The following is a 23,298-nucleotide window of genomic DNA, read 5'->3' on the forward strand; positions in this document are numbered from 1 at the left end:
TTATTACATCGAGTGTCTCAAAAGAGAACTTATTACAATAAATATGGCTTAAGGCCATCTAATAACGATAACAGCGGACGGCTTGGAAGATAAGTGAGTCCATCAACTCCCACGGCATCACTGAGTATAGAACCACGACCTAAAACTCATTAATCATCGTCTGAAAAGTCTGCAACATTAACGTTGCAGCCCAAAAACGGGTCAGCACATGGAATATGCTGGCAAGGTAACACATAGAGAGTAATGGAATGAAAGAGCTATACTATATGCATATTTGGCTGGTGGAAAGCTCTATGGTTACAGTTTTGCGAAAAGCCAATTTTTCCCTACTGCAAAGGAATAATTTATTTAACTATCATGGTGGTTGTTAAACATTGAGAATGTTTGATAGCATTCTCAATCCCAATTAAACATCATTAAACAAACCAATCAAACTTAATTTTATAGTAACATGTTGAGATTCACAGGATAATCCAAGTACTAGATACTCAAGATGTCCATAACCGGGGACACAGCTAACCATGATTAGTTTATACACTCTGCAGAGGTTTGCGCACTTTTCCCCACAAGACTCGATCTCCTCCGTTTGGATTCTCGTACTACATGGTGTTTGAGAAACGGATGACCGAGACATAGTCTTTCAGAAGCGCTAGCACCTTACGATGGGTAGACTGTACCACCTACATCCCCTACATCTGCTAGTCTACCACTGTAAGAGTTCGCATGACTTAGTCAACTATGCTAGAGCCCATAATAGCTTGTGGCTGCACACGGAAGTTTCTAGCATGAATAATCTCATGATCCCTTTGAGCCTGGGTGGCGGTCCAAAAGAAAACAGGCAATGCTGGAATACCCAGGTACCTCAATCCACCCAGATGTGTATTTAAGTTGCCACCTTAGATAAACCATTGATTTTAAAATGTCACATCTGTCATGGATATCACTCACCCAATCCACGTCTACTAGCATAGCATAGCAATAGTAAGCAAACGTAGAAGTAACTCCCAAAGGTTTGATAATATTACAGGTAATAGGTACTACCTCAACTACTTCCCATCCCACAATTTAATTAGATCCTAATCATGCAATGTTTGAGGTTTGATCTAATGCAATAAAATTGGATAGTAGAAGGTATGATCAAAGTGTTACTTGCCTTGCTGATGATCCGGGAAACCTAGTGATTCAAAGTAACAAGCGGCGCACTCCGGGTACTCTATCGCAAACAAACAAGCATACAATAAGTACTCAACTAATGCACAGGTAAAACTCAAATAAGAGACTTAACCAGAAAGTTCAACTTAAGAACTCCGGTTGGCAAAAAGAATCAAATCGAACGAAGCAACGAAAGACAAACGACAAAAGAAATAGGCTTCAATTACTATTCTGGATCTAGGGCAATTTTTACAGAAACAAAAACTTGTTTAAGTTGGTTAAACGGAAAGAGGGTTTCGAGACGAAACTCTAGGCGCTTGAATCGCCTGATTCCGATAAACGAGCGAGAAGTTATACTAAAACGAAAATCAGATTAGAAATCGCGATCAGAAAAATCGCGGATTTAATCCGAGAAAAAGAAAAACGACGAACAGTAAATGACGAACACGTTCGTTAAAACGAACGAACCGAGCGAACGTTCACTAAATAGATTAAACTGAAAAAAAACCGTTCTAAAAAATGAATCTAAAAAAAATAAAAGTAAACCGCGGCTTTAAAAAAAACGGGCGGTTTTCTAAAGAAAACCGCCGGGGACGGCGGCTACCTCGGGCGGCGAGGCGGCGGCGGCTAGGGTTAGGGCGCGGGTGGGCTGGTGGGCTGCGGGGGGGGGGGGGGGGCTCGGGCGGCGCTATTGAAAGGCTGCCCCGGGCGGAGTCCCGCTCGGGTACGGCCCGGAGTCGGTTCGTTTTTTTAAAATTAATTCTGCGCAGAAAAATAAATAAAATAAATACTAAGCGGACTCCAAAAATCCAGAAATAAATTTTCCCCGGCTTCTAAAATCAAGCCGCACAGGATGAACATTTATTTGGGGCCTAAATGCAACTTTGAAAAACGTGCATTTTTCCTAAATTCAAATAAAATAGCAAATAAAACCAAATAAAATTTTATTTGATTTTTTTATTAAATCCTCAATATTTATTTATTTTGGGAAAGTCATTTTATTCCCTCTCTCATATTTTTGTAATAGAAATTATTGAAGATAAAATAAATAAAATCAAATGATCCTATTTTCAAAATTTGAGACAACTCAAATATGAAAATAACGAAATCCCCAACTCTCTCCGAGGGTCCTTGAGTTGCGAAAATTTTCTAGGATCAACCAAAATGCAAGAAATATGATATGCAATGATGATCTTGTGTATAACATTCCAAATTGAAAATTTGGGATGTTACAAACCTACCCCCCTTAAGATGAATCTCGCCCTCGAGATTCGGATTGGCTAGAAAATAGGTGAGGGTGGTCCTTCAGCAAATCTTCCTCTCGTTCCCAGGTGGCTTCATCCTCCGTGTGGTGGCTCCACTGAACTTTGCAAAACTTGATAACCTTGCTGCAGGTGACTCGACTGGCATACTCTAGAATCTTAACTGGTTCCTCCTCATAGGTCAAATAACTGTCCAACTGAATTGCTTCCAGTGATACGTATCCCTCAGCGGTATGTCAGCCATCTCTGCGTGGCACTTCTTCAACTGGGATACATGAAACACGTCGTGAACTCCTGACATCCTTCGGGTAATTCCAACTTGTAGGCTAATTCTCCCATACGTTCCAACACTTTGTAGGGGCCTACAAAACGTGGCGCTAGTTTTCCCTTAACTCCAAAGTTCTTAACTCCTCGAAGTGGTGATACTCGAAGATAAACTCGGTCTCTGACTTCGTAAACTGTCTCCCTGCGTTTAGAATCTGCATAACTCTTCTGCCTAGATTGAGCTACCTTTAGCCTGTCGCGAATTAATTTCACTTTCTGTTCAGATTCCTTTATCAGATCCGGTCCAAACAACTGGCGATCTCCAACTTCATCCCAGGACAATGGGGTCCTGCACCTCCTTCCGTACAAGGCTTCGAAAGGGGCCATCTTCAAACTGGTTTGGTAGCTGTTGTTGTAAGAGAACTCTGCATATGGCAAATTCTCATCCCAACTAGATCCGTAATCTAGCGCACAAGCTCTTAGCATATCCTCCAGGATCTGGTTGACTCTCTCAGTCTGTCCATCTGTCTATGGGTGGAAAGCTGTGCTAAACTCTAGTCTGGTTCCCAAAGTCTCATGCAACTGATTCCAGAACTTTGAAGTAAACTGGGTTCCTCTATCTGATACAATGCTCCTTGGAACTCCATGCAGACATACGATCCTGGTCATGTATATCTTTGCCAACTTCACACTGGTATAGGCAGTCTTCACTGGAATGAAATGAGCTACCTTTGTCAAACGATCGACTACAACCCATATCGAGTCATATCCTGAACATGTTCTGGGCAATCCTGTAATAAAATCCATGACTAGCTTATCCCACTTCCATTCGGGTATCGACAATTGTTGTAGCAATCCTGCTGGCTTCTGATGCTCTGCCTTCACTCTCTGACATACATCACAAACTGCTACGTACTCCGCAATATCCTTCTTCATTCCGGTCCACCAGAAAATATCCTTCAAATCCAAATACATCTTGGTATTTCCTGGGTGAATCGAATATGGTGAATCATGGGCCTCTTGCAGAATTAGCTTTCTAATCTTCGGATCATTTGGTACATAGACACGGTCTTCAAACCATAAGGTATCGTGCTCATCCTCACGAAGACCCTTAGCCTTTCCTTTGCTAATTTTCTACTTAATAGAAGCAATCTCCTTGTCCGTCCTTTGGGCTTCTCTGATTTTATCCATCAATGTAGACTGAATCTCCAAGGCTGCTACATAGCCTCTCAGGACTATTTCTAAACATAACTCTCGAAGATTTTCGGCTAACTCCCTTGGTAATTCTCCCGTCATTAGGGTGTTGACATGGCTCTTACGGCTTAATGCTTCAGCTACTACATTACCCTTTCCGGGGTGATAATGCAATTTCATATCATAATCCTTGATGAGCTCCAACCATCTCCTTTGTCTGAGATTTAACTCCTTCTGTGTGAAAATGTACTTCAAACTCTTATGATCCGTATACACCTCGCAATGGTTTCCAATCAAAAAATGTCTCCAAGTCTTCAGTGCATGCACTACAGCTGCTAACTCCAAATCATGCGTAGCATAATTCAATTCATGAGGCTTAAGCTGTCGTGAGGCATATGAAACAACTCTCCCTTCCTGCATAAGCACTGCTCCAAGTCCTCGATGTGAAGCGTCGCAATACACCTCATAATCCTTGGTCTGGTCTGGCAAAATCAACACTGGTGAAGTAACCAAGTGTTTCTTCAACTCCTGAAAACTAACCTCGCATTCCTCCGTCCATATGAACTTGGTATCCTTCTTCAACAACTCCGTCATAGGCTTCGCAATCCTTGAGAAATTCTCAATAAACCTCTGGTAGTATCCTGCGAGTCCAAGAAAACTCCGGATCTCTCCCACGGTGGTTGGTGCTTCCCACTTGGTCACGGTATCAACTTTAGTGGTATCTACTGCTATACCTTCTCTGGATATAACGTGTCCGAGAAATCCAACTTCCTTCAACCAAAACTCACATTTGCTAAACTTGGCATATAGTTGATGTTCCCTGAGCTTTCCAAGAACCAAACGCAAATGTTCCTTATGCTCCTCTTCATTCTTTGAGTAAACCAGGATATCATCAATGAACACTACGACGAACTTATCCAAGAACTCCATAAACACCTTGTTCATCATGTTCATAAAATATGCAGGTGCGTTAGTCAGACCAAATGACATAACGGTATACTCATACAGCCCATACCTGGTGGTAAAAGCCGTCTTGGGTATATCCTGTTCCCGAATCTTCAACTGGTGGTATCCTGATCGCAGATCGATCTTGGAAAATACCTTAGCCCCTTGCAATCGATCAAACAAATCATTGATCATCGGTAGTGGGTACTTGTTCTTGATTGTTACTTCATTCAATCCTCGATAATAGACAACCATCCTTAACGATCCATCCTTCTTCTCCACTAGAAGTACTGGCGATCCCCAAGGTGAAGAACTTGGGCGAATATAACCTTTATCCAGTAACTCCTTAATTTTCTTCTTAATTTCCACCAAATCCTTTGCAGGCATCCTATATGGTCTCTTTGATATTGCCCCTATGCCTGGCAATAGCTCAATCAAAAACTCAATATCTCTATCCGGTGGCATGTTTGGTAACTCTTCTGGAAATACTTCGGGGAAATCCTTTACTACTGGTACTTCCTCCTGCACAACTCCTGTTAAGCAATTTACTTGAGTCCTCTTTGGCACATGTCGGGATACATACTTGATCCTTCTCCCTTCTGGGGTGGTAAGCAAAATTGACTTACTAGCACATTCAATATTCCCTTCATACTTTGATAACCAATCCATGCCTAATATCACACCCAATCCTTGGGATTCCAATACTATTAGGTCTGAGGGAAAACATAGTTACCAATCCTTAATGGTAACCGATCACACCATAGACTAGCCATATATTCTGCTCCAGGCGAGGTTACTAACATGGGTGACCTAAGGGCTTGGGTTGACAGTTTATACTTATCCACAAATCCCCTTGATATGTATGAATGCGATGCACCAGTATCGAAAAGAACGAGTGCAGTAAATGACTTTACCAAAAACTTACCGATTACTGCATCCGGCTGTTCTTCAACCTCCTCCACACTAACGTGGTTCACCTGTCCCCTGTTGAAAGGGTTCGGCTTCTTCCCAGAGCTTCCATTGCTATTTCCATTTTATGATTTAGGACATTCATTGGCATAATGTCCGGTCTTCTGGCACTTAAAGCAAGTGACTTGGCTCAGGTCTTTCTTGGCTGGGGTTGATGGGTTGGTACGGTTCTGGCCGTTGCTTCCTCCATTACCATTATCATTCCTGGGGCCATTGTGATTGTGCGAGCTACCTCCTCCATGGGTATGCTGAAAATGTCCTCCCGGTCTAGGGGTAAATCGTGGCTTCTGCTAAGCTCCTGAATTGTACTTTCCTTGTGCATACTTCCTCTTGCGATTTTCAATTTGCTGCTGCTTCCCTTCAATCATAAGAGCATTGTCTACCAACTCCTGGTACTTGTTGAAGGTTGCTACCAACAACTGCATGCTCAACTCATCATTCAGTCCTTCCAGAAACTTCTCCTGCTTAGCTGCATCCGTAGCAACGTCATCTAAGGCTGTAGTGACCAGACCTGAAACAGTCTGATCTCTGTGCTCCAGTGTCATCACTGGATCAGTAATGCTGACACCACACAGTACTCGGAGGATTTATAGTAGAGTAGCAATCACACACTTATTACATCGAGTGTCTCAAAAGAGAGCTTATTACAATAAGTATGGCTTAAGGCCATCGAATAACGATAACAGCGGAAGGCTTGGAAGATAAGTGAGTCCATCAACTCCAACGACATCACTGAGTATAGAACCATGACGTAAAAACTCCTTAATCGTCGTCTGAAAAGTCTGCAACATTAACGTTGCAGCTCGAAACGGGTCAGCACATGGAATATGCTGGCAATGTAACACATAGAGAGTAATGGAATGAAACAGCTATAATATATGCATATTTGGCTGGTGGAAAGCTCTATGGTTATAGTTTTGCGTAAAGCCAATTTTCCCCTACTTCAAAGGAATAAAATTTAATTACTATCATGGTGGTCGTTAAACATTGAGAATGGTTGACAGCATTCTCAATCCCAATTAAGCATCATCATTAAACATAACCCAACAAAATTAATTTAGAGTAACATGTTGAGATTCACATGAAAAATCCAAGTACTAGATACTCAAGATGTCCATAACCAGGGACACGGCTAACCATGATTAGTTTATTACACTCTGCAGAGGTTTGCGCACTTTTCCCCACAAGACTCGATCGCCTCCGTTTGGTTTCTCGCACTACATGGTGTTTGAGAAGACGGATGACTGAGACATAGTCTTTCAGAAGCGCTAGCACCTTACAATGGGTAGACCGTACCACCTACATCCCTACATCTGCTAGTCTACCACTGTAAGAGTTCGCACGACTTAGTCAACTATGCTAGAGCCCATAATAGCTTGTGGCCGCACACGGAAGTTTCTAGTATGAATAGTCTCATGATCCCTTTGAACCTGGGTGGCGGTCCAAAGAAAACAGGCAAGTCCTGGAATACCCAGGTGCCTCAATCCACCCAGATGTGTGTTTAAGTTGCCACCTTAGATAAACCATTAATTAACAATCTCACATCTATCATGGATATCACTCACCCAATCCACGTCTACTAGCATAGCATGACATAATAAGCAAACGTAGAAGTAACTCCCAAAGGTTTGATAATAACAGGTAATAGGTACTACCTCATCTACTTCCCATCCCACAATTTAATTAGATCCTAATCATGCAATGTGTGAGGATTGATCTAATGCAATAAAACTGGGTAGTAGAAAAGGTATGATCAAAGTGTTACTTGCCTTGTTGATGATCCGCGAAACCTAACGATTCGAAGTAACAGGCGGCGCACTTCGGGTATTCTATCGCAGACAAACAAACAAGCATACAATAAGAACTCATCTAATGCACAGGTAAAACTCAAATAAGAGATCTAACCAGAAGGTTCAACTTCAGAACTCCGGTTGGCAAAAAGAATCAAATCGAACAAAGCAACGAAAGTCAAACGGCGAAAGAAAACAACTTCGTTCTAGTAATCTGGATCTAGGGCAAATTTTACAGTAGCAAAATCTTATTTAAGTTGGTTAAACGGATAGAGGGTTTCGAGACGAATCCCTAGGCGCTTGAATCGCCTGATTCCGATAAACGAGCGAAAAGTTACTAAAACGAAAATCGGATCAGGAATCGCGATCAGAAAAATCGCGGATTTAATCCGAGAAAAAGAAAAATGACGAACGCCGAATTTTTTTTCGGCACAGAAAACGAGGCGCGACGAACCTCGGGTGGCGGGATCGTTGTCGTCGGCGGCGGTGGCTCCGGCGGCGCGCGCGAATCGAGGCGGGGCTGATGGGCTCGGGCGGCTCGGGGCGGCGCTATTTAAAGGCTGCCCCGGGCGGTGTCCCGCTCGGGTATGGCCCGAAGTCGGTTCGTTTTTTTAATTATTCCGCTCAGAAGAAAAATAAAAAGAAATACTAAACAGACTCCAAAAATTCCGAAATAAATTTTCACGGGCTTCTAAAATCAAGCCGCACAAGGTGAACATTTATTTGGGCCCTAAATGCAATTTTGAAAAACACACATTTTTCCTAAATTCAAATAAAACACCGAAAAACTCTGAAATAAAATCTTATTTGATTTTATTATTAAATCCTCAATATTTCTTTATTTTGGGAAAGTCATTTTATTCCCTCTCTCATATTTTTGTAGTTGAAATAATTGATGATAAAATAAATAAAATCAAATGATCCTATTCTCAAAATTTGAGAAAACTCAAATATGAAAATAACGAAATCCCCAACTCTCTCCGTGGGTCATTGAGTTGCGTAGAATTTCTAGGATCAACCAAAATGCAAAATAAAATATGATATGGATGATGATCTAATGTATAACATTCCAAATTGAAAATTTGGGATGTTACAAACCTACCCCCCTTAAGATGAATCTCGCCCTCGAGATTCGGGTTGGCTAGAAAATAGGTGAGGGTGGTGTTTGAGCAAATCTTCCTCTCGCTCCCAGGTGACTTCATCCTCCGTGTGGTGGCTCCACTGAACTTTGCAAAACTTGATAACCTTGCTGCGAGTAACTCGGTTGGCAAACTTGAGAATCTTGACTAGTTTCTCCTCGTAGGTCAAATCGTTATCCAACTAAATAGTTTCCAAAGGCACTATGTCTCTCAACGGTATGTCAGCCATCTCCGCGTGATATTTCTTTAACTGAGAAACGTGGAACACATCATGTACTCCTGACAGTCCTTCGGGCAATTCCAACTTGTAGGCCACTTCTCCCATACGCTCCAAAACTCGATATGGTCCTACAATTCGTGGTGCTAACTTCCCTTTAACTCCAAAACGCTTTGTTCCCCGAAGTGGAGATACTCGAAGATAAGCTCTGTCTCCGACTTCGTAAACTGTCTCCTTGCGTTTAGAATCTGCATAGCTCTTTTGTCTGGACTGGGCTACCTTGAGCCTATCGCGAATCAACTTCACCTTCTGTTCAGACTCTTTAATCAAGTCAGGACCAAACAACTGGCGGTCTCCAACTTCGTCCCATGACAACGGTGTCCTGCACCTCCTTCCGTACAAAGCTTCAAAAGGGACCATCTTTAAACTGGTTTGATAACTGTTGTTGTAAGAGAACTCTGCATATGGCAAATTATCGTCCCAACTAGATCCATAATCTAGCGCACAAGCTCTCAGCATATCCTCCAAAATCTGATTGACTCTCTCGGTCTGTCCATCTGTTTGTGGATGAAAAGCTGTACTGAATTCTAGCCTAGTACCCAAAGTTTCGTGCAACTGTTTCCAGAACTTTGAGGTAAACTAGGTTCCTCTATCTGATACGATACTCCTCGGAACTCCATGCAGACATACTATTCTGGTCATGTATATCTTTGCCAACTTATCACTGGTGTAAGTGGTCTTTACTGGGATGAAATGAGCTACTTTCGTCAATCGATCAACTACAACCCAAATCGAGTCATAGCCTGAACGAGTCCTGGGCAATCCCGTGATAAAATCCATGCCTAGCTTATCCCACTTCCATTCGGGTATCGGCAATGGTTGTAAGAATCCTGCTGGCTTCTGATGCTCTGCCTTTACTCTCTGACATACATCACAAACTGCTACATACTCCGCAATATCCTTCTTCATTCCGGTCCACCAGAAAATATCCTTCAAATCCAAATGCATCTTGGTATTTCCTGGGTGAATCGAATATGGTGAACCGTGTGCCTCTTGCAATATCAACTTCCTGATCTCCGGGTCATTGGGCACGTAAACGCGGTCTTCAAACCATAGGGTATCGTGTTCATCCTCACGAAATCCCTTAGCTTTTCCTTTGCTCAGTTTCTCCTTTATAGCGGCAATCTCTTTGTCTGCTTTCTGAGCTTCCCTGATTTTATCCATCAAGGTTGACTGAATCTCCATTACTACTACATAACCTCTCGGAACTATTTCCAAACATAGTTCACGAAGATTTTCGGCTAACTCCCTTGGTATTCCTCCCGTCATTAACGTATTGACATGGCTCTTACGGCTTAATGCATCAGCTACTACATTAGCCTTTTCGGGGTGATAATGCAATTTCATATCATAATCCTTGATAAGCTCCAACCATCTCCTTTGTCTGAGATTTAACTCCTTCTGGGTGAAAATGTACTTCAAACTCTTATGATCCGTGTACACCTCACAATGATTTCCAATGAGAAAATGTCTCCATGTCTTCAATGCATGCACTACGGCTGCTAACTCCAAATCATGCGTAGCATAATTCAACTCATGAGGCTTCAGTTGTCTTGAGGCATATGAAACAACTCTCCCTTCCTGCATAAGCACTGCTCCAAGTCCTCGACATGAAGCATCGGAATACACCTCATAATCCTTGGTCTGGTCAGGCAAGATCAATACTGGTGAGGTAACTAAGCGTTTCTTCAACTCCTGGAAACTAGCCTCACATTCCTCTGTCCATATGAACTTGGTATCTTTCTTCAACAACTCAGTCATAGGCTTCGCAATCTTTGAGAAATTCTCAATAAATCTCCGGTAGTATCCTGCGAGTCCAAGAAAACTCCGGATCTCTCCAACTGTTGTTGGGGCTTCCCACTTGGTCACAATTTCAACTTTAGCGGGATCTACTGCTATACCTTCTCCAGATATAACGTGTCCGAGGAATCCTACTTCCTTCAACCAAAACTCACATTTGCTGAACTTGGCATATAATTGATGTTCTCTAAGCTTTCCAAGTACCAAACGAAATGCTCCTTATGTTCCACTTCATTCTTCGAATAAACCAGGATATCATCAATGAACACTACGATGAACTTATCCAAGAACTCCATAAACACTTTGTTCATCATGTTCATAAAATAGGCAGCTGCATTAGTCAGACTAAATGACATAACGGTATACTTGTACAACCCATACCTGGTTGTAAAAGCTGTCTTCGGAATACCCTGTTCTCGAATATTCAACTGGTGGTATCCTGATCGCAGATTGATCTTGGAAAATACCTTAGCTCCTTGCAATCGATCAAACAGATCATTGATCATTGGTAGTGGGTACTTGTTCTTGATTGTTACTTCATTCAATCCTCGATAATCAACAACCATCCTTAACGATCCATCCTTCTTCTCCATTAGAAGTACTGGCGATCCCCAAGGCGAAGAACTTGGGCGAATATATCCCTTATCCAGTAACTCTTTAATCTGCTTCTTAATTTCCACCAAATCCTTTGCTGGCATCCTATATGGTCTCTTTGATATTGGACCTGTGCCTGGCAATAGCTCAATCAAAAACTCAATATCTCTATCCGGTGGCATGCCTAGCAACTCCTCTGGAAATACATCAGGGAAATCCCTAACCACTGGTACTTCCTCCCGCACAACTCCTGTTAGGCAACTTACTTGAGTCCTCTTTGGCACATGCCGGGATACATACTTGATCCTTCTCCCTTCTGGTGTGGTAAGAAAAATTGACTTACTAGCACATTCAATATTCCCTTCATACTATTAGGTCTAAGGGAAAAACATAGTTACCAATCCTTAATGGTAACCGATCACACCATAGACTAGCCACATACTCTGCTCCGGGCGAGGTTACTAACATGGGTGACCTAAGGGCTTGGGTTGGTAGGTTATACTTATTCACCAAACCCCTTGAGATGTATGAATGCGATGCGCCAGTATCAAAAAGAACGAGTGCAGTAAATGACTTAACCAAAAACTTACCTATTACTGCATCGGGCTGAGCTTCAACCTCCTCCACGCTAACGTGGTTCACCTGTCCCCTATTAAAAGGGTTCGGCTTCTTCCCAGAACTTCCATTGCCATTTTGGCCTTCAGGACATTCATTGGCATAATGTCCGGTCTTCGAACACTTAAAGCAAGTGACTTGGCTCAAGTCCTTCTTGGTTGGGGTTGAGGGGTTGGTGCGGTTCTGGCCGTTGTTTCCTCCATTGCCATTACCATTCTTGGTGCCATTGTGATTGTGCGAGCTACCTCCTCCATGGGTATGCTGAAAATGTCCTCCCGGTCTAGGGGTAAAACGTGGCTTCTACTGAGCTCCTGAATTGTACTTTCCTTGTCCATACTTCCTCTTGCGATTCTCAATTTGCTGCTGCTTCCCTTCAATCATAAGAGCATGATCTACCAACTCCTGGTAGTTGTTGAAGGTTGCTACCATCAACTGCATGCTCAACTCATTATTCAGTCCTTCCAGAAACTTCTCCTGCTTAGCTGCATCCGTAGCGACGTCATCTGGGGCATAACGTGCTAGCTTACTAAATTCCTCCACATACTGCCAACTGTCCTTCCTCCTTGGCGCAAGTTGCGAAACTCACGCTTCTTCATGGCCATAGCTCCTGCTGAAACATGTGCAGTACGAAAAGCCTGCTGAAACTGGTCCCATGTGACAGTGTCTACTGGGAAAGTGGCTGTGGAATTCTCCCACCATGATGCTGCGGGTCCTTCTAGCTATTGTGCGGCAAACTTCACCTTCTCTGCATCTGTGCATCGTGCTGTGGTCAACTCCCTAGCTGTCTTGCGGAGCCAATCATCTGCTACTATTGGCTCGGTGCTACTGGAAAACACCGGCGGATTCAGCCTAAGAAAACGGGCTAAGTGGTCAACAGGTGGTGGTGGTGGTGGTGGGTTGTTGTTGTTGTTCCCCTGATTCTGATTCTGGACTAGCAACTGCATTAATGTGTTCTGCTGCTGGATCAACTGGGTGAGCTCCGGTGGAAAGGCAAATCCGGGGTCACGTCTTGGAGGTATCTGAGGGTTTAGAAAAGATGAGATATAAGAATAGAGGGGGTCTAAAGAGAAAACACTACCCATATGCACATGAGGCAAAACAAACGTAGAAGTAACTCCCAAAGGTTTGATAATAACAGGTAATAGGTACTACCTCATCTACTTCCCATCCCACAATTTAATTAGATCCTAATCATGCAATGTGTGAGGATTGATCTAATGCAATAAAACTGGGTAGTAGAAAAGGTATGATCAAAGTGTTACTTGCCTTGCTGATGATCCGCAAAACCTAACGATTCGAAGTAATAGGCGGCGCACTCCGGGTATTCTATCGCAGACAAACAAACAAGCATACAATAAGAACTCATCTAATGCACAGGTAAAACTCAAATAAGAGATCTAACCAGAAGGTTCAACTTAAGAACTCTGGTCGGCAAAAAGAATCAAATCGAACGAAGCAACGAAAGTCAAACAGCGAAAGAAAACAACTTTGTTCTAGTAATCTGGATCTAGGGCAAATTTTACAGTAGCAAAATCTTGTTTAAGTTGGTTAAACGGATAGAGGGTTTCGAGATGAATCCCTAGGCGCTTGAATCGCCTGATTCCGATAAACGAGCGAAAAGTTATACTAAAACGAAAATCGGATCAGGAATCGCGATCAGAAAAATCGCGGATTTAATCCGAGAAAAAGAAAAACGACGAATTTTTTTCTCTTTTTTTCGGCACGGAAAATGAGGCGCGACGAACCTCGGGCGGCAGGATCATCGGCGGCGGCGGCTCCGGCGGCACGTGCGGATCGAGGCGGGGCTAATGGGCTGGGGCGGCTCGGGGCGGCGCTATTTAAAGGCTGCCCCAGGGCGGTGTCCCGCTCGGGTACAGCCCGAAGTCGGTTCGTTTTTTTAATTATTCCGCTCGGAAGAAAAATAAAAAGAGATACTAAACGGACTCCAAAAATTCCGAAATAAATTTTCACGGGCTTCTAAAATCAAGCCGCACAAGGTGAACATTTATTTGGGCCCTAAAGGCAATTTTTGAAAACGCACATTTTTCCTAAATTCAAATAAAACACCGAAAAACTCCGAAATAAAATCTTATTTGATTTTATTATTAAATCCTCAATATTTATTTATTTTGGGAAAGTCATTTTATTCCCTCTCTCATATTTTTGTAGTAGAAATAACTGATGATAAAATAAATAAAATCAAATGATCCTATTCTCAAAATTTGAGAAAACTCAAATATGAAAATAACGAAATCCCCAACTCTCTCCGTGGGTCATTGAGTTGCGTAGAATTTCTAGGATCAACCAAAATGCAAAATAAAATATGATATGCATGATGATCTAATGTATAACATTCCAAATTGAAAATTTGGGATGTTACAGAGGCATAACGTGCTAATTTACTAAAGTCCTCCACATACTGGCCAACTATCTGTCCTCCTTGGCGCAAGTTGCGAAACTCTCGCTTCTTCAAGGCCATAGCTCCTGCTGAAACATGGGAAGTTTGAAAAGCCTGCTGAAACTGGTCCCATGTGACAGTGTCGACAGGGAAAGTGGCTGTGAAATTCTCCCACCATGATGTTGCGGGTCCTTCAAGCTGATGTGCGGTAGACTTCACCTTCTCCATATCCGTGCATCCTCCTGTGGTCAACTCTCTAGCTGTCTTGCGAAGCCAATCATCTGCTACTATCGGCTTGGTGCTACTAGAAAACACTTACGGATTCAGCCTAAGAAAACGGGCTAAGTGATCAACAGGTGGTGGTGGTGGTGGGTTGTTGTTGTTGTTCCCCTGGTTCTGATTCTGGACTAGTAACTGCATCAATGTGTTCTGCTGCTGGATCAACTGAGTGATCTCCGGTGGAAAGGTAAATCCGGGGTCACGTCTCGGAGGCATCTGAGGGTTTAGAAAAGATGAGATTTAAGAATAGAGGGGGTCTAAAGAGAAAACACTACCCATATGCACATGAGGCAAAAGCAAATAATTCACTTCATTCAATCAAACAAGGGCATACAATCGATCTAACTATCGCAAAAGTGCTTGGACTACTGTATTTACATGGTGGACTACTACTACTGATGAGGTGGTCTACTAGAAATATTCTTCGGTTGCACACTCCATGATATCTGCTCCAGCTTCATCAACATAGTCATCATCGCTATCATCTGGATCCGAGTCGGTGTCGTCGATGATGATGTAGTCTTCCGGGCGAATCTCCTTGGGTTCTTCGTCTTCATCTACTGGTGTAGGGCCTCCCATAAATATCCCGATCTTCATTGTTAGGTCGGCATTCTTCTCCACTAATACTTCAATTTCTTCTTCAAAATATTCACGTGTAGCCTTGAGTTCTTCCTCCAGTTCCTTGATTCTTGTCCTTGCCTTCTTCAGGTCTATCATGTCGGTGCACATCTGGTTCTCCTGATGTCGAATGTGCTGGTTTAACTCCTAGATAAAAGCTGCAATTGATCTATCCTTTCTGGTGCTGATCATCTCCCAGTGCTCATCTGGGCGCCCACAAATCTGGTAGATAGTATCCTTGAGATCATTGCGGTAGACTTCTCCAATGTGTCCCATGGCGATGTGAGCTGCCATGCTCTTTCCTAGACTCCAAGTTGGTGCATCAAAAGAAAACTCTATGAGCTCAGTGACTGGCATGAACGTCCTTCCTGGAACTTGAACTTGAATCATCCAGCGTTGTTCTTCAGGTAAAGTGGTGTTGTAGGTTCCGGTGAAGCTTGGTACTCCTATGTTCAGGTACCTAGTGACTTCCTTCAAGTGACGTCCAAAGGGTGTATCTTCATCCGGATGCGTGAACTTGTTCCTTGCATCCGCCATCCTAAAGAGTAGAAAAGATGAGAGGTCAGAAGAGAAGAGAGTGAGTAGTGATCTAGGTCTTTAGCTTAGTGGTCGTGTCCTACAGTCAGCGTGTGCTCTGATACCATCTTGTAGGGACCAAACCTCAAACGGTCCAATCTCTATGCTCCGGTGTCATCCCTGGATCAGTAATGCTGACACCACACAGTACTTGAAGGATTTATAACAGAGTAGCAATCACACACTTATTACATCGAGTGTCTCAAAAGAAAACTTATTACAATAAATATGGCTTAAGGCCATCTAATAACGATAACAGTGGAAGGCTTGGAAGATAAGTGAGTCCATCAACTCCAACAACATCACTGAGTATAGAACCACGATCTAAAACACATTAATCGTCGTCTGAAAAGTCTGCAACATTAACGTTGCAGCTCGAAAATGGGTCAACACATGGAATATGCTAGCAAGGTAACACATAGAGAGTAATGGAATGAAACAGCTATACTATATGCATATTTGGCTGGTGGAAAGCTCTATGGTTATAGTTTTGTGAAAAGACAATTTTTCCCTACTACAAAGGAATAATTTATTTAACTATCATGGTGGTTGTTAAACATTGAGAACGGTTGACAACATTCTCAATCCCAATTAAACATCATTAAACAAACCAGTCAAACTTAATTTTATAGTAACATGTTGAGATTCACATGATAATCCAAATACTAGATACTCAAGATGTCCATAACCGGGGACACAGCTAACCATGATTAGTTTATACACTCTGCAGAGGTTTGCGCACTTTTCCCCACAAGACTCGATCTCCTCCGTTGGGATTCTCGTACTACATGGTGTTTGAGAAACGGATGACCGAGACATAGTCTTTCAGAAGCGCTAGCACCTTACGATGGGTAGACCGTACCACCTACATCCCCTACATCTGCTAGTCTACCACTGTAAGAGTTTGCACGACTTAGTCAACTATGCTAGAGCCCATAGTAGCTTGTGGCTGCACACGGAAGTTTCTAGCATGAATAATCTCATGACCCCTTTGAGCCTGGGTGGCGGTCCAAAAGAAAATAGGCAATCCTGGAATACGCACATACCTCAATCCACCCAGATGCGTATTTAAGTTGCCACCATAGAGAAACCATTGATTTTAAAATCTCACATCTGTCATGGATATCACTCACCCAATCCACGTCTACTAGCATAGCATAGCAATAGTAAGCAAACGTAGAAGTAACTCCCAAAGGTTTGATAATAAACAGGTAATAGGTACTACTTAAACTACTTCCCATCCCACAATTTAATTAGATCCTAATCATGCAATGTTTGAGGTTTGATCTAATGAAATAAAACTGGGTAGTAGAAGGTATGATCAAAGTGTTACTTGCCTTGCTGATGATCCGGGAAACCTAGTGATTCGAAGTAACAAGCGTCACACTCCGGGTACTCTATCGCAAACAAACAAGCATACAATAAGTACTCAACTAATGCAGAGGTAAAACTCAAATAAGTGACTTAACCAGAAAGTTCTACTTAAAAACTCCGGTTGGCAAAAAGAATCAAATAGAACGAAGCAACGAAAGATAAATGGCAAAATAAATAGGCTTCGATTACTATTCTGGATCTAGGGCAATTTTTACAGAAACAAAAACTTGTTAAAGTTGGTTAAACGGAAAGAGGGTTTCGAGACGAAACTCCAGGCGCTTGAATCGCCTGATTCCGATAAACGAGCGAGAAGTTATACTAAAATGAAAATAGGATCAGAAATCGCGATCAGAAAAATCGCGGATTTAATCTGAGAAAAAGAAAAACGACGAACAGTTTAACGAACGAACGTTCGTTAACTGGATCTAAACGACGAACACGTTCATTAAAACGAATGAACCGAGCGAATGTTCACTAAATAGACTAAACTGAAAAAAACCGTTCTAAAAAACGAATCTAAAAAAATAAATAAACCGCGACTTTTAAAAAGCGACGGCTACTACCTCGGGCGGCATGTCCGGCGAGCGGCGAGGCGGCGGCGGCGCGGGCGGCGGCGGCAGCAGCGGCGCGGGGCGGCGGCGGCACGAGCGGCGATGGCTAGGGTTAGGGTTAGGGCGCGGGTGGGCTGGTGGGCTGCGGTGGGGCTCGGGCGGCGCTATTTAAAGGCTGCCCCGGGTGGAGTCCCGCTCGGGTACGGCCCGGAGTCGGTTCGGTTTTTTTTAAATTAATTCCGCGCAGAAAAACAAATAAAAGAAATACTAAACGGACTCCAAAAATCCCGAAATAAATTTTCCCCGGTTTCTAAAATCAAGCCGCACAAGATGAACATTTATTTGGGGCCTAAATGCAACTTTGAAAAACACGCATTTTTCCTAAATTCAAATAAAATAGCAAATAAAACCAAATAAAATATTATTTGATTTTTTTATTAAATCCTCAATATTTCTTTAATTTGGGAAAGTCATTTTATTCCCTCTCTCATATTTTTGTAATAGAAATTATTGAAGATAAAATAAATAAAATCAAATGATCCTATTTTCAAAATTTGAGACAACTCAAATATGAAAATAACGAAATCCCTAACTCTCTCCGAGGGTCCTTGAGTTGCGAAAATTTTCTAGGATCAACCAAAATGCAATAAATATGATATGCATTGATGATCTAGTGTATAACATTCCAAATTGAAAATTTGGGATGTTACAGCTCGGTATGATGACTACTTGATAATTTAGTGCACCATGCTTTACGGCTTAGAATCGAGACTTTAAAAATGTTTTGAAGGCCACGGAGCATATGAGATGTTCCAAGAGTTGACATTTATTTCAGACTCATGCCCGTGTTAAGAGGTATGAGACCTCTGACAAGTACTTTACCTACAAGATGGAGGAGAATAGCTCATCTAGTGAGCATGTGCTCAGAATGTCTGGGTACTACAATCGCTTGAATCAAGTGGGAGTTAATCTTCCAGATAAGATAGTGATTGACAAAGTTCTCTAGTCACTATCACCAAGTTACTAGAATTTTGTGATGAACTATAATATGCAAGGGATAACAAAAATGATTCCTGAGCTCTTCGCGATGCTGAAACCAGCGAAGGTAGAAATCAAGAAAGAGTATCAAGTGTTGATGGTTAACGACCACTAGTTTCAAGAAAAAGGGCAAAGGAAAAGAAAAGGAACTTCAAGAAGAATGAAGACCCACAAGTATAGTGGATCTATCGTAGTCCTTTCGATAAGTAAGAGTGTCGAACCCAATGAGGAGCAGAAGGAAATGACAAGCAGTTTTCAGTAAGGCATTCTCTGCAAGCACTGAAATTATGGGTAACAGATAGTTTTGTGATAAGGTAATTCGTAATGGGTAACAAGTAACAAAAGTAAACAAAGTGCAGCAAGGTGGCCCAATCCTTTTTGTAGCAAAGGACAAGCCTGGACAAACTCTTATATAAAGGAAAGCGCTCCCGAGGACACATGGGAATTATCATCAAGCTACTTTTCATCATGCTCATATGATTTGCGTTCGTTACTTTGATAATTTGATATGTGGGTGGACCGGTGCTTGGGTACTGCCCTTCCTTTGACAAGCATCCCACTTATGATTAACCCCCTCGCAAGCATATGCAACTACGAGAGAAGAATTAAGGTAAACCTAACCATAGCATGAAACATATGGATCCAAATTAGCCCCTTACGAAGCAACGCATAAACTAGGGTTTAAGCTTCTGTCACTCTAGCAACCCATCATCTACTTATTAATTCCCAATGCCTTTCCCTAGGCCCAAACAATGGTGAAGTGTCATGTAGTCGATGTTCACATAACACCACTAGAGGAAACAGAACATACATCTCATCAAAATATCGAACGAATACCAAATTCACATGACTACTTATAACAAGACTTCTCCCATGTCCTCAGGAACATACGTAACTACTCACAAACCATATTCATGTTCATAATCAGAGGGGTATTAATGTGCATAAAGGATCTGAACATATAATCTTCCACCGAATAAACCAACTAGCATCAACTAGAATGAGTAATCAACACTACTAGCAACCCACAAGTACCAACCTGAGGTTTTGAGACAAAGATCGGATACAAGAGATGAACTAGGGTTTGAGAGGAGATGGTGCTAGTGAAGATGTTGATGGAGATTGACCCCCTCCCTATGAGAGGATCGATGGTGACGATTTCCCCCTCCCGGAGGGATGTTTCCCTGGCAGAACAGCTCCGTCGGAGCCCTAGATTGGTTCCGCCTCAAGATGGTGGCGCTTCTCCCGAAAGCTTCCTTATGATTTTTTCCATGGCAAAAGACACCTTATACCAAAAGATGGGCATCGCGGGGCTTCCAGGTGGCCCACGAGGCAGGGGTGCGCCTAGGGGGGTAGGGCGCGCCTCCACCCTCGTGGATAGTGGGTGGCCCCCCTCAGGTGCTTTATTCGCCAATATTTTTAATATATTCCAAAACTGACTTTCGTGGAGTTTCAGGACTTTTGGAGTTGTGTAGAATAGGTCTATAACATTTTCTTCTTTTCCAGCCCAGGATTCCAGCTACCGGCATTCTCCCTCTTCATGTAAACCTTGTAAAATAAGAGAGAAAAGACATAACTATTGTGACATAATGTGTAATAACAGCCCATAATGGAATAAATATCGATATAAAAACATGATGCAAAAAGTATGTATCAAAGAACGACATGCAAGTTGCCACTCCGATGAAGAAGCCCAAAGCTAGACCCAAGCCTGAAACTGAGTGCTTCTACTGCAAAGGAAATGGTCATTGGAAGTGGAACTGCCCTAGATACTTGGCGGGTAAGAAGGATGGCAAAGTGAACAAAGGTATATTTGATATACACGTTATTGATGTGTACTTTACTAGTGTTTATAGCAACCCCTTGGTATTTGATACTGGTTCAGTTGCTAAGAGTAGTAACTTGAAATAGGAGTTGCAAAATAAATAGAGACTAGTTAAGGACGAAGTGACGATGTGTGTTGGAAGTGATTCCAAGGTTGATAAGATCATCATCGCACACTCCCTTTACCTTCGGGATTAGTGTTGAACCTAAAATAAATGTTATTTGGTGTTTGCGTTGAGCATGACTATGATTGGATCATGTTTATTGCAATACGGTTATTCATTTAAGTCAAAGAATAATTGTTGTTCTGTTTAGATGAATAAAACCTTCTATGGTCATACACTTAATATAAATGGTTTATTGAATCTCGATCGTTGCGATACACATATTCATAATATTGATGCCAAAAGATGCAAAGTTGATAATGATAGTGCAACATACTTGTGGCACTGCCGTTTAGGTCATATTGGTGTAAAGCGCATGAAGAAACTCCATGCGGATGGACTTTTGGAATCACTTGATTATGAATCATTTGATGCTTGCGAACCATGCCTCATGGGCAAGATGACTAAGACTCCGTTCTCTGGAACAATGGAGCGAGCCACTGACTTATTGGAAATAATACATACCGATGTATGCGGTCCGATGAGTGTTGAGGCTCGTGGCGGGTATCGTTATTTTCTAACCTCCGCAGATGATTTGAGCAGATATGGGTATATCTACTTAATGAAACACAAGTCTGAAACATTTGAAAAAGTTCAAAGAATTTTAGAGTGAAGTGGAGAATCATCGTAACAAGAAAATAAAGTTTCTACGATCTGATTGCGGAGGAGAATATTTGAGTTACGAGTTTGGTCTTCATTTAAAACAATGTGGAATAGTTTCACAATTCACGCCACCTAGAACACCACAACGTAATGGTGTGTCTGAACATTGTAACCATACTTTATTAGATATGGTGCGTTCTATGATGTCTCTTACCGATTTACCACTATCATTTTGGGGTTATGCATTAGAGACAGCTGCATTCACGTTAAAGAGGGTGCCATCTAAATCTATTGAAAGGACACCGTATGAACTATGGTTTGACAAGAAACCTAAGTTGTTGTTTCTTAAAGTTTGGGGTTGTGATGCTTATGTGAAAAAGCTTCAGCCTGATAAGCTCGAACCCAAATCGGAGAAGTGCGTCTTCATAGGAAACCCAAAAGAAACTGTTGGGTATACCTTCTAACACAGATCCGAATGCAAGATCTTTGTCGCTAAGAATGGATCCTTTCTAAAGGAGTTTCTCACAAAAGAAGTGAGTGGGAGGAAAGTAGAACTTGATGAGGTAATTGTACCTTCTCTCGAATTGGAAAGTAATTCATCATAGAAATCAGTTCCAGTGATGCCTACACCAACTAGAGAGGAAGCTAATGATAATGATCATGAAAACTTTAGATCAAGTTACTACCGAACCTCGTAGGTCAACTAGAGCATGTTCCACACCAGAGTGGTACGGTAATCCTGTTCTCGAAGTCATGTTAGTAGACCATGACAAACCTACGAACTACGAGGAAGCGATGATGAGCCCAGATTCCGATAAATGGCTTGAGGCCATGAAATATAAGATAGGATCCATGTATGAGAACAAAGTGTGGACTTGCCCGATGATCGGCAAGCCATTGAGAATAAATGGATCTTCAGGAGGAATACGAACGCTGATGGTAGGGTTACTATCTACAAAGCTCGACTTGTTGCAAAAAGGTTTTTTGACAAGATAAGGGGTTGACCACGATGAGACTTTCTCACCCGTATCGATGCTTAAGTCTGTCCGAATCATGTTAGCAATTGGCGCATTTTATGAAATCTGGCAAATGGATGTCAAAACTGCATTCCTTATTGGATGTTCAAAGAAGAGTTGTATATGATACAACCAGAAGGTTTTGTAGATCCTAAAGGTGCTAACAAAGTGTGCAAACTCCAGTGATCCATCTATGGACTGGTGCAAGCATCTCGGAGTTGGAATATACGTTTTGATGTGATCAAAGCATATGGTTTTATATAGACTTATGGTGAAGCCTGTATTTACAATAAAGTGAGTGGGAGCTCTGTAGCATTTCTAATATTATATGTGGATGACATATTGTTGATTGGAAATTATGTAGAATTTCTGGATAGCATAAAAGGATACTTGAATAAGAGTTTTTCAATAAAAGACCTGGGGGAAGCTACTTATATTTTGGGCATCAAGATCTATAGAGATAGATTGAGACGCTTAATAGGACTTCCAAAAGCACATACCTTGACAAGATTTTGAAGAAGTTCAAAATGAATTAGTCAAAGAAAGGGTTCTTCCTTGTGTTACAAGGTGTGAAGTTGAGTAAGACTCAAAGCCCGACCATGGCAGAAGATAGAGAGAGAATGAAAGTCATTCCCTATGCCTCAGCCATAGGTTCTATAAAGTATGCCATGTTGTGCACCAAACATATTATGTACCTTACCAAGAGTTTGGCAAGGGGGTACAATAGTGATCCAGGAGTAGATCACTGAACAACGGTCAAAATTATCCTTAGTTACCTAAGAGGACTAAGGAAATGTTTCTCTGTTATGGAGGTGATAAAGAGTTCGTCGTAAAGAGTTACGTCGATGCAAGCTTT

This window comes from Triticum aestivum, chromosome 3A, assembly GCF_018294505.1.
Source record: "Triticum aestivum cultivar Chinese Spring chromosome 3A, IWGSC CS RefSeq v2.1, whole genome shotgun sequence".
NCBI classification, from domain to species: domain Eukaryota; kingdom Viridiplantae; phylum Streptophyta; class Magnoliopsida; order Poales; family Poaceae; genus Triticum; species Triticum aestivum.